Genomic DNA, 10,431 nt, shown 5'->3' with positions numbered 1-10,431 from the left:
ACACTTCTTGGTACATACTCAGAAGATCTAAAAGCAGTTGCACAAACAGCTTTCTGCATGCCAATGTTGATAGCAGCAATATTCACAATTGCTAAGGATGGAAACAATCCAAATGTCCTTCAACAGATGAGTGGATAAATAAAATATGGTATATTCACACAATGGAATACTATGCAGCAGTAAGAAGGAATGATGTAGGGAAACATGTGACAACATGAATGAACCTTGAAAACAATGCTGAGTGAAATCAGCCAGGCACAAAAAGAGAAATACTATATGTTGCCACTAATGCGAACACTGAAAAATGTAAAATAAATGGTTTATAATGTAGAATGTATGGGACCTAGCAATAGATATCAATTAGTGAAGGGGAAATGATAGTCTAATGAGAACAGATAAGTTGTGGGTAAATTTAACGTTCTTGGAATGCTCAGGAATCACTATGGTTTGTTAATGTCTGGTGAGTATGGTAGGAACAAGATCACAGAAATGTAGTTATCCTAGGTTATTTCTTTTTCTTATTCCTTTCCCAGATTATAGTCTGTATATTTTTGGGGGTAGAATAGGAACATGATGGAAGTAATGTAGTTATTCTAGGATATTTGTTTTTTCTTATTCCTTTGGTTTTGTTTTAAATGGTTTCTTATTGTCCATTTTTTTAATTTTTTAAGAAAGTTAATTTAAGAAAAGCAATAAAAACATATGCAGAGTCCACTGAGGAGCTGGGGGAAAATACAGAAGTGTTGGGCTTCCTCACTTGGATGGTTGCTGGTGTTCTCACAATCACTGAGGACTGGCAAGTTGATGTGCTGAACCAACATGGAACTTGCTTTTAAGAAGCTTGTTACTGCAAAAGAGAAGCCAGGCCTCCTTATAATTGTGCCTAAGTGTCTCACTCTGAATTCTTTTTTGCTCATATGTGAACCTCTCTAACTAAGCAACCCTGGCAGGTAATCTCACTGCCCTCCCCCCTACATGGGACCTAACTCCCAGGGGTGTAAATCTCTTTGGCAAAGCAGGATATATGATCTGGAATTGTGGAATTGAGAATAGCTTCTTTATCAAAAGAGGGATGTGAAATGAAATGAAATGAAATAAAGCTTCAGTGGCTGAGAGAATTCAAATGGAGATGAGAGGTCATTTTGGTGGACACTCTTACTCACTATATAAATAATAAATTTTAGGTTTCAATGTATTGGAATATCTAGAAGTAAATATCTGAAAATATCAAACTCCATCCCAGTGGCCTTGATTCTTGAAGACTTGTATATTTTGGATGATTTTATGGTGTATCAATAAATCTTAATAAATAAAAAAAGAAAGCCATAGAAACTTCACCTGGAAGAACTAAGATGAATTTCAAAGGAATAATGATCACACACACACACCACACATTCAGCAGCTCCTCTGGCTCTGCTCTAAAAAGGAGGAAAGCAGTGGAAACCATCCACATAGTCACCCATTCAGGGCCACTGCTCAGACCCCTAGAAGGACCCTCTCTTGCCTACCCTCACACAGACTCAAGGCTGGGACATCTCTGCTGGACCAAGCCTTCAACTCTTGCTTCTTCAGCCTGCCCCTCCCCAAACCTCTCTTAGGAGCCCCACACCTACCTCAACCCACAATAGGTGGCAGGCCAGAGATGAGAAAAGTAGCAAAGTGTTCAGCCTGCACTTGGCCCAGCTAGTCCAGCCTTTGTTTCTCCATTGCTCAGGGACACAGAACTTAGCAGCCTGGTGGATATCCTGATGCCCACAGCTTGCATTGTCTATGCATGCATGGTGACATGGCTGACCTCCATGCCTGGATGCTGCAGGGGGTGGTCTGTGTGCTGTCTTGGCAGCCCTGCTGATGACAACCCTGGTTTGCTTCTCTTGTCCTCTTGGTTGTCCAATTTTTGCCTGAGGTGATTACAAAACTTGGGTAGTGGGGAACCATAGGGTTATGTGGGGTTGAGAATGACATCTGGTGATGGAGATGAGGTGAGGCAGGAAGAAGTAGAGAAGGTAGCTGTAGTGGTTTGGGAAGATAAATTCCAGGAGTCTATGAGTGACAGTGTCAACTTAAAAATCACTGTGATACACCCTCAGGCCTGGACAAGTGAGGACAGGCACTTGTTTAGCAAGCCTTTGGGACTGACCTCTAATAGGGCCTTCCTGGAAGTGATGGAATCCCACATAGTATTGCTGAGGCTGGCCTCCAAGTCTGTTGACTTCTGGGTTGGACCCTCTGGTTGAATGCAGCCTCTCCTATGGCAGGACCAAAGGTTCCTAAAGAACTTTCAATCCAGCAATATTCCACATGTTTGTGAGCTCTGAGAGCATGTAGCCTCAGGTGGAACTAACCCTGACATTTCTTATAGAACCAGGAATAGCAGATGTCACTCCTGTCCTTCTGACCTGCAACTTTGCATTGTGGGAAAGGGCTACAGAATGACTTGGTCATGTCTGGTTCCCAGCAAGGCCTCCAGCCCCTAAATGTCTTTCTTTTTCACCAACTCTGCATTTCTCCAAGAGAAATTTCCTAGGAAGAGAGACACATGGCCCACAGCAAAGCCAAATTCCAGAGAAGCAGAACTTCCTCTGGAAGGTAAAGGAATCTCAAAAGACCTTCATGCTTCCTAAGGGCTTTCATGTTTTCTTTGCTGAAATGGGGTTTCCTTCTTCAACTGCAAATGGTGTAATCAGTGGTCTCTGGCATTTCCTGTCAATGAATTTTGGAGGCAGAGGAGCCAGAGTCTTTTCTGTCTTCCCTCTTCCTCACATTTGCCTTTGGAAAGTCTCTCCACTTCCTGTGAGGGCAAACATTGCCTTCCTCCTAGAGGGAATTGCTAACACCTTTATTTTGGAAAGTATTTTGTGTGGAAAAGTGAGGCTTAGGTGGATTTGGTACCAGTTATTTTTGATCTTCTCTACAGATGTGAGTTTGGAAAAAGGCAAGTTCTGGGATGTTTTTTCAGTCATGGTGTGCCAAGCTGTTTTAAGAGAATGTGGCACAGAGCAGTTGGCTGTGTTTGGGGACAGACAGGTTTGGGCAAAAGGATTACATGCATTAAGGCATAAAATGAAGGACCCAGGATGGGGAGGAAGGTTATTTGATTGGGAGTAGGAAGGCATTTGAATTCCTGTAAATGGTGATATTTTTAAAGCCATGAGCAAGCACAGGCCCAGTTCTAGAAGCAGGCTGCATGTAGGCTCAGATAAGGCAGAGAGGACCCTGCATTCCAAATTCATCTTGGGTGGGTCTTTTTGATGCAAGGGTTCATCTCTGAAGGAGACCACAAGCTAAAGTGGAGTAATTTGCAAATACTGTAGATGTTTGTTGTTGTTTTTCATTCATTTGATTTTGTTATCCCTTGGCATTCATGTAAATCTGCATATCTCTAGCTGGAAATAAACATCTCTAGCTGAAAATAAACTTGAGGAACAGTCAGCTCAGGGACTAAATCCCAAATTTAACACTTGAAAGTGTTAAGATGTACATTGTGCAACAAGAGATTACCAAACAAACAAACAAAGAAACAGGAGTGATATCCCCTCCAAAGAAACAGCATAAAAATCAAGAGTCCTTCCTTTAAACAACAAGACCAGACTTGGAGAGACCAGTAAAAGTCTTTAAGGAAATGATCCTCAATATTCTTAAGGAGATCAAGGAAACAAGGAGAAAGTACAGAAAGATATCAAGAAAATAGAGTGAAAAATATGAGAATCTTAATAAAGATATAGAAATTTTTAAAAGGAACCAAACAGCAATACTGTAGTTGAAGACTTCATTCACTCAAATGAAAAATTCCCTAGAGGGTTTCAACAGAAGATATGAGCTAGAAGAAGAAAGAGTCACTGAGCAGGAAGGAAAGACAATTGTAATGATTCAGGATAAGGATCAGAAAGAAAATAGCAAACATAAGCTAAGAGACCTGTATGACACAATCAAGTGTATCAAAGTCTGTGTTGAGTGATAAACTTATAACTCTAAATGTTCACATTAAAAGGGAGAAAGATCTTAGATGAGACCCAACCTTACATCTGGAGGAGCCAGAAAAAGAAGAGCAAACTAAATCCAAAGTAAGCATAAGGAATGAAATAAAAACATTAGAGCAAAGATAAATCAGAGAATTAAAAATGATGGAATAAAAAATCCAAAACTGTTTTTCTGAAAAGTTGAATAAAATGGACAAACTTTTGCCTAGACTGGCAAAGTAACAAAGTGAGAGGAGACAAATAAAATCAGAAATTAAGGTGAGGAAAAGAAATTACAAGCCAATATCTCTTATGAATAGATATCAAAATCCTCAACAGAAAAGCAAAACCAAACCAGCAGCACTTGAAAAGAATTGTACACCATGATCAAGCAGGATTTATCCTGGGTATGCAAATTTGGTTCAGTATAAGGAAATCAGTTAATGAATAAAACAAATTAACAGAATAAAGGGAAAAACACATGATCATTTCAATTGATACAGAAAAGACATTTGACAAAATCCAACACTTGCTCAAATATTTGTTAGAATCCTAGGTATAGAAGGAAATTTCCTCAAGGTGTAAAAAAAGAATATATGAAAGACCCACAGCTAGCACAGTAATCACAGGGGAAGGACTAAAAGTTTTCCTTTTAAGATCAGTACAAACAAGGGGCCCACTGTCACCACCATTATTCAACATTGTGTTGGATGTTCTTTCTAGAGCAATTAAGCAAAAAATATAAATGAGAGGTATCCAAATTGGAAACACATAAATAAAACTCACACATGACATGATACTACATACATATATATATACACACACACACACACATACACACACATACATGTATACAGCAAATCCTGAAAAATCCACAAAAGTGCTCCTACTGTCAATAAATTCAGCCAAGTGGCAGTGTACAAGATCAACACCCCAAAATCTGTAGTATTTTATACACCAATAATGAATAATCTGAAGAAGAAATCAAGGAAAAATTCCATTGACATATAAACTGAAAGAATTAAATATCTAGGAATAGATTCAAGCAAGGTTGTACACAAAATTATGACACATTGCAAAAAGAAATCACAGACACCTAAATAAATGAAAGGACATTCTGAGTTTAAAGATTGGAGTACTAAATAGAGTTAAGATGTCAATTCTACCCAAAGGGTTTCATAGATTCAACATAATCCCAATAAAAATTCCACTAACTTTCTACACAGAAATGGAAAAGTCTGTCTTCAAATGTGATGCAGCCCATTACTGTGAGTGTCATTAATAGTGCTGAATTATTTTGTGAATGTGATTGAAAGGGGAAGTTTTGTGTCATGTATGTTACTAGAAGGAAAGTTAGAAGATAAAAAAATATTATATAGCACAATGAACCCAAATGTGGACAATGACTGTGATTCATAGTACAAATATTAGAAAATTCTTTCATGAATTATAACAATGGTACATCACTATTACAAGGTCTTAATAATAGTATGGTATAGGGGTAAAATGCATTTAATGCAATCTATGAACTATAGTTAACATTAATATTTTGATATACTTTCATCAATTGTAAAAAAGGCAATACACCAATCCAAAAGTGCCAACAATAGGGGGTATATAGGAATGGTGTACTTTTATATTACTTTTATGTAAATCTACAACTTCTCTAATTAAAAGAAAAACAGTAGCAGTTATTAAAACACATTTTAAATGAAAGATTCTCAACAAATAGTACTATTTAGGGAAAGGTATGGGGCCCTGAACATCCAAAGTCATTTTGAAGATGAAGAATGAGGTTGGAAGATGTACCCTTCCCTATTTTAAAACTTATTAAAAGACACTGAAATCAAAAGAGCATGGTACCAGCACAAGGACAGATATATAGATTAGTGGAACTGAGCTGGGTTCAGAAACAAACAATCACATCTATGGTCAACTGAATTTCAATGAGTGCCAAGTCCACTCAAGGGGAAGAATCATCACTTCAATAAATGGTCCTGGGAAAAGTGGATATAAATGTGCAAAGGTGTAAATGTGGATCCCTACCTCACACTATATAAAAAATCATCTCAAAATATATCAAAGACCTAAAAATAAGAAGGAAAACTAAAATTCCTAGTGGAAAACTAGAAGGTCAGGATCTTCTAGACTTGTGTTATGCAATAGTTTCTTAGACTTTACACCTAAAGCACAACCAACAAAAGAAAAGTACTCAAATAGAACTTCTTTAAAATTAGAAACTTGTGCCTCAGAGACTTTGTCAAGAAAGTGAAAAGGCAAATTACTCAATGGGAGAAAATGTTTTTTAACCAAATATCCATTAAGGGTTTAATATCCAGAATATACAAAGAAATCATAAAACTCAACAATAAAATGTTAAACAACCCAATTAAAAATTTTGCTACAGCACTGAATACTTTTTTTCCAAAAAGAAAACACAAATGACCAAATGTACATGAAAATATGCTCAACATTACTAGCAATTAGGAAAATGCAAATCAAAAACTCAATGAGATGTCACTTCACGCCTACTAGAATAACTGCTATTAAAAAATAGGAAATTGCAAGTGTTGGAGGGTACATGGAGGAATAGGAGCACTTATTCTTTGCTGGTGGGAATGGAAGATGGTTTGGCAGCTCCTCAGGAAGCTAAGTATAGAATTGCACATGATGTGGTAATTCTGCTACTGAGTATATACCCAGAAGAACTGAAAGAAGGGGCATGAGCATTTATGTCACACCAATGTGATTCATAGTACAAATATCAGAAAATTCTTTCATGAATTATGACAATGGTACATCACTATTACAAGTTCTTAATAATAGTATGGTATAGGGGTAAAATGCATTTAATGCAATCTATGAACTATAGTTAACATTAATATTTTGATATACTTTCATCAATTGTAAAAAAGGCAATACACCAATCCAAAAGTGCCAACAATAGGGGGTATCTAGGAATGGGGTACTTTTATATCACTTTTATGTAAATCTACAACTTCTCTAATTAAAAGAAAAACAGTAGCAGTTATTAAAACACATTTTAAATGAAAGATTCTAGACAAATAGTACTATTTAGGGAATGATAGCATGTGCATTAAAGCAACTATAAATATATCTATAGATACAGAATTAGATTGTGGTTACATAAGGCTGGGATTGAGAGATTGAGAAATGACTGCTAAGGGGTATCAGTTTTTTGAGTATTCAAAAAAGTATTTACTTTCAGACTTTTTGAAAATGTTCTAAAACTGATTGTGGTGATGAATCCACAACTCTGGGATTATACTAACACACATGGATTTTAAATTTTGGAAGGATTGTAGGGTATAAGAATATATCTCACTAAAACAGACTTTTTTAAAGAAACTGATTTTGTATACAGAAAAGTATATGAAAATAGCATGTGTCCCATAAGAAAGACTCCAAATTGATCAGTAAATAACATAAACGGCAATAAAGGAGGGTGGGGCAGGATGGTGGCATAGGGAGGGGTGGATATAGTTAGTTCCCTAGAGCAACAAGTAAATAGCCAGAAACGACTAGAAAATTGTCTACAACAACTTATGGGAGCACATCCATGACCAGCAACACTATACACCAGCTGGCATAGGTGAAATGGCTGAGAACACAGCATAAACCTGTAAGTAAAACTTCCCAAACAGTAGAGCTGGTGTCCTTCCTACAATGACATGGAAGATTGAGGTACAAAACTTTGCTATAGGAAAGAGAAGCAGTCCCAGCTGGGAATGAGGGAACATAGCCCATCCAACCTCCAATTGTGGTTTTAATTAACAAATTTGGACTACTTAGTACATGCTATGAGCACAGATAAACCTGGAGCAAGTAGGAAAGGAAACCAGAGGTTTATCCTGGCAGGGAGGAAGTGAGACTGATGTAAAAATTAAATCAATAAAAACAGAGGCTTTTGGAATCTGCTGAGCTCAGAATACTGGAAAAGGGCTGTGTCCAAAGAAAAGAGTCATGCAAAACTGTGTACCAACTGTGGTTCTTGCCTGGTAAACTGGATGGCTGAGGATAGATCTGAAAAAAAACTATTGCTTTTTTTCCATTTTTCCTCTCCCACTCTAAGTAGCTCATTAGAGAAGTCTCAGGCATTTTCAATTGTCAGCAGTGGCCCAGACAAAGGTGGAGTTAAGATAGAGTTAAAAGAATAATGCAAGTGTAGAAGACAGTTCCCTAAAGGGCTTATCTTCCCCAAGAAAATGGGGGTGAGTGGGACACAGCTTATTTAGCAGAACTCTCTCTGAGAATTAAGACCCAGGGCCTGGTGGGAAGGATAAAAAAACAGAAACAGCATCAGCTTGGCTTCTGAAACCTTCAGTCCCTGGCTGGGTCAAATTCCACTGAGAATTAAATACACAACAACTCTATACCTGTGGGGAGCTGTGGACTGACAAGTGCCACATTCTGGGAAGAACAGGAAAAGCAGAGTCTAGAGGTCTCACAGTAAAGTCTGACAATTTGCTGCATTTCACCCTCAGAGAAATCTGATACTGAATACAACCCTCTCCTGAGACCTGGGCCCATCTGGTCTGGGAAAATCTGATTGGGATAATCAAGGAAACCTGATGCCTAGACAACAGAAAATTACAGATCAAACTAGGAAAAGTGAAGATATGCCCAAATCAAAGAAACAAGCTTGCACTTCAACTGAGACACAGAAACTGAAACAGCTTATTATTAATCATATCTACAAATCAATTCAAAAATCAAATCAATGAGTTGAGGGAAGATATTGCAAATCAGATGAAGGATATAAAGAAGACATTGGGCAAACTTAAGGCAGAAGTCAAATGTTTGAAAACACAATTGGTAGAACTTATGGAAATGAAAGTCACAATAGAAGAGATGAAAAACACAAATGAGACATACAACAGTAGATTTTAAGAGACAGAAGAAAGGGTTCGTGAACTAGGGAACAGGGCATCTGAAATTCCTCACACAAAAGAACAGAAATGGAAAAGAATGGAAAAATATGAGCAGGGTCTCAGGGAATTGAATGACAACATGAAGCACATGAATATGTGTGTCATGGGTGTCCCAGAAGGGGAAGCAAAGGGAAAAGGGACAGACAGAATAATGGAGAGAAATAATCACTGAAAATTTCCCATCTATTATGACAGACATAAAATTACATATCCAAAAAGTGCAGCATACCTCAAATAGAATAGATCCAAGTGGACTGTCTCCAAAACACTTAATAATTATATTACCAAATGTCAAAGACAAACAGATAATTCTGAAAGCAGCAAGAGAACAGGGATCCATCACATACAAAGGAAGCTTGATAAGACAGTGTGCAGATTCCTTGATAGAAACCACGGAAGCAAGAAGAAAATATAATATATTTAAGACACTGAAAGAGAAAAACTACCAACGAAGAAATCTATGTCTGGAAAAACTGTCCTTCAAAAATGAGGGAGACCTGCAGTGCTGCCTAGGTCAGGGCATGCCCCATAAAGGGAACCCCTTAGCTGCTGTTCCAATGGGGTTGTGTTTTCTCTGCCCTGTGGAGGCTAAGCCTCCCTTGTTGGACCCAGAAGAGAAAAGAACATAACTTTCAGAAGCTTCAGAGAGAAGGCAAAAGAAGGCTGCATCTCAGATTGATTTGGATAGTCAATCTGTGGAAGAAAAGAGAAAGCAAAAGGAAAAAAAATAGAAAAACAAATCACTACATTTGGAACCCCACCAGAAGGTAGGCTTAGATGGACAGTTTCATAAAGCATAAAATAAGTGGAAGAGTCTACTGCCAATAACTTTAATATTTGCAATCAAATGGACCTTCTCAATCTAATTTCTTCTCTATGAATTAAAGAAAATTCAGACTGTAATTTTAGTGTTCTTAAATACAGTACTAATTCTATATAGGAAATATTGCAAATGTTTTTGATTTTCAAACTTAGGAAATGGCCAGACCTTTCATTATCATTGAATACTTAGTTTCCTACATTTGCTGCAGGCAGTGAGTATGTGCCATTTTTTTTTTTGCCAGTTATAGTGTTAAAGCATGGACCTAAATAGTGAATATATATATATATATATATATATATATATATATATTCACTATTATATATACAGCTGGATGTAAAGCTCTGCCTACATTTTAATATTAAAATTTGCAATTATATTTTCTCTCCTTTATAAAAGTATCTAGATATTTTAGTGTGCTGCTTAGCCATATATCTATCTTTATTTCATTATACTTTAAGACTTTTGCTTAAAATTATAGATTTAGTGCCTTTGCCCTGATCATCTGTGAAAACCTTGAAAAACCTTTAAAAGGCTTATGTGAAGGAGCACTGTAAATTTTTATAACTAACAAATATTGAATATTTGTAGAAAAATGAATTTTCTCCTAATCTTTATTGCATAGCTTATAAAATTAACATTGTGTTTTACATTACAATGAAGGTTGTTTTTTTTAAATATTTTACTCAAAATAATATAA

The 10,431-nt window shown here is 36.9% G+C and overlaps 1 pseudogene; it reads left to right on the top strand.

Moving 5' to 3' along the window:
* Window positions 1–9,468: 9,468 nt before the first annotated feature.
* Window positions 9,469–9,704, top strand: LOC119545525 (annotated as a pseudogene).
* Window positions 9,705–10,431: the final 727 nt, after the last annotated feature.

This window comes from Choloepus didactylus, chromosome 10, assembly GCF_015220235.1.
Source record: "Choloepus didactylus isolate mChoDid1 chromosome 10, mChoDid1.pri, whole genome shotgun sequence".
Classification (NCBI taxonomy): domain Eukaryota; kingdom Metazoa; phylum Chordata; class Mammalia; order Pilosa; family Megalonychidae; genus Choloepus; species Choloepus didactylus.
Note: the sequence above shows the minus strand (reverse complement) of the source record. Positions and strands in the feature narration are given on the sequence as shown.